General features: G+C 35.0%; 1 long non-coding RNA gene across 1 annotated transcript; it reads right to left on the reverse strand.

The window, feature by feature from the left end:
• Nucleotides 1–559: 559 nt before the first annotated feature.
• LOC145499986 (uncharacterized) lies at nucleotides 560–2133 on the reverse strand. Its single transcript, XR_014051015.1, has 3 exons — nucleotides 2091–2133; nucleotides 1967–2009; nucleotides 560–1202 (listed from the first exon to the last, which is right to left on the reverse strand). It is a non-coding gene; the product is annotated as an uncharacterized LOC145499986 (long non-coding RNA).
• Between the last annotated feature and the right edge of the window lie 585 nt (nucleotides 2134–2718).

Here is a 2718-nt window from a genome sequence, read left to right on the forward strand (position 1 = left end):
TTACCTTCTATTTCAAGTGACAGTTACAAATAACCCTTCAGTTGGTTGGAATTTCTTTGAAAGGCTAATTAAGCTAAAAAGGAGCGTCATTTGCGAATGGCAGTTTTTACAATTGGCAAACTCCCCACGGAAAACCTCAAAAAACAGGGAACAACATTTTTCGAGACCAAAATCTGCAAAAAATTTCACTTATTTGTATTCAGGAAACCGGGTAGATAATATTAAGAGAGCATCTCCCTTTTATGTTTTATGATTATGGTCGAGATCTAAGAAAAATATATTTTAATCTGATCATGATGACAGGCGGCAACTCGAAATTCAAGTTACACACACCACGCACACAATTGGAATGCAAGATTTGCAGTATTTTTTGCGTTACCCTTGTGAGATGACTTTAAGAATTCCTAGGAATTCCTAGGAATTTCCTAAGAATTCCTAGGAAAAAATTCCTAGGAATTCCTAAGAATTCCTAGGAATTCCTAGGAATCTAAGGTGTGAATTTTCACGGTAATTCAGACTCAGAATTCCAAGTTTACATAGAGCAGACTTGGAATTCCTAGGAATTCCTAGGAATTCCAACTGAAATATACTCACCTTGAAAATTCCTTAAAATTCCCAAAAATTCCTAGGAATTTCTGAGAATAACTTGGAATTTGTAGGATTTTTTGAGAATACGTTGGAATTTTTGGGAAAATCTGAGAAAAACTGGGAATTTTGTATCATTTGTAGGCCAGACAAAATTTTGATGATAAATGCCTAGCATTAAAATAACAAATAAAGTCACTGATATCACATCAAACAGGTTTTAAATGAATGGTTTATTACATTGGCTCTCATGAATTTAAACATAAGAATAATCATTCTGTTTCTTTTTCATTACATCAAGAATCAAAAGTAAAACTGAAAACAGATATGAAGGTCAAACTTTTACATGTTTGATAAAAAGAGAACTTTTTCAGATAATTTACTTTTTTAGTTTACAAATCCAACAATTTTCCATACACAAGATTTTACCTTAAATTATTGTTATTGTGTGGAACATATCTGGATTTTCATGATTGTAAGGAATCAATGATAAGAACAAAACTGAGACATTCCTTAAAATTAAAAAAAGGCTGAGTTTGGGCAAACTTAGCTGCTGTTCAGTTATTTCTGTTGATTCTGCAGCTAGCCTCTTCATCTTCATCTTTGTTGTATGACACCTAAAACAAAATTTAAAAAAAATACATTACACTGCGATATATGAGGTACTGTAAGACTAAGATCCAAATATTTATGTGCTCACAGTTTAATACATGCAGCTAATTAAGGCCTGACTGTAAGCTGGTTGAAATGTTAAAAGAGAAGACTTGATAATTGTGAAGGTGCTTGTATACTATAGATAAATATGTTACATAAATCTTGAGCTTACAGTAGACTAAATCAAGGTTTTCCTTCTTCTATAAGTGTATCAACAACTCTAGAATTGGAGGATATATATCACGGTTTTTAGCCAAATTTAGACATTAGAAATATTAAAAAAGACACTTAAAACATTAAAGGAACATTGAAATAATAGAGTAAACGCAAAAGAATATACGGATGGACAAAATTGAAGATCAACACGGATTGCCATACAGTCAGGCTGAAACACACAGGAGACATATCAAACTCATGCAGACTGTGGCTGCCTCATTGGAGTTTTTGTCAAGACCTTTGACTGGGATCAGCGAGAACTGCTATATTTGTTTCGTTTGAACAAGTGTGGCGAGAGAAACGACTTGTTATTCGCAAATCAAATTGTCTAGGCATGCCCTCTGGGCAACCTAAATTGTTTCAACCTTGCTTTAGCCAGAATTCATTTCATGCCATGACTGAGTGACCCACTCGTGTATGATTCGTGATGACAAAGTTCATTCAAAAGCTTTTGTCTAAATAAAAGAAGTTACTTTGTATAATATAGGGTTACTTGAATTTGATTACTCACCAAATAATTTTGTATACAGCTAATCTGCCCTTTGAATTTTTCCCTGTTGAAACATCCACAGTAAGACTTTCTTTAGCTCCAAATCTTTGCCAAGAATAACATGTTTCTCATTAATGACACTCACGCTGTTTTCTTCTAGTCACAGGACCGCAGAAAAAACCATTTTGATATAATTTCGGAAGTGAAATCTACTAATACGCACGAGCGATCAACCGTTAATGCTAAATTCAAAGATGGGCGCCAAAAGAGAATGACTAACGCGATCTTTGTCACGCTCAGTCACGAGGATAGTCACGTGAAAATTCGCGTGCTGTGATTGGTTCAGTTGATCAGTTGAGGAGAGAATGGAAACTGGAGAAGGAGAGAGAGACTGGCAACAAGGTTGCCAGACCAGTCGCTTTCGATAGTAACTCTGCTTCCCTTTCCACGCTGTGTTGGTGGTCTTTTGAAAGATGGGTCTTGCTTCAAAAGGAAAAAAATACACAAACTTTTTACGAAGAAATCGAGGAAACTGGAACGTACTTTAACTAGTTGATCTGTTCCCGACGGTTGTCGAGATAACAAAGGATCGTGAGGCACTTAAATCAAGTTCACTGCAAAGGTAAGGAATCCAATTTTATAGGGATTTTCTGTTATGATAAGCTATAATTCTAAATAAATCAAACTAAGCAATGCATTGTGTGCTCTTTAAAAACCCCAAAAGCCGAAATTCACCTAAAAGGTTTCAGATCGACCTGAGAAAACGAGATAAA

This window comes from Orbicella franksi, chromosome 10 (genome assembly GCF_964199315.1).
Source record: "Orbicella franksi chromosome 10, jaOrbFran1.1, whole genome shotgun sequence".
In the NCBI taxonomy this organism is placed as follows: domain Eukaryota; kingdom Metazoa; phylum Cnidaria; class Anthozoa; order Scleractinia; family Merulinidae; genus Orbicella; species Orbicella franksi.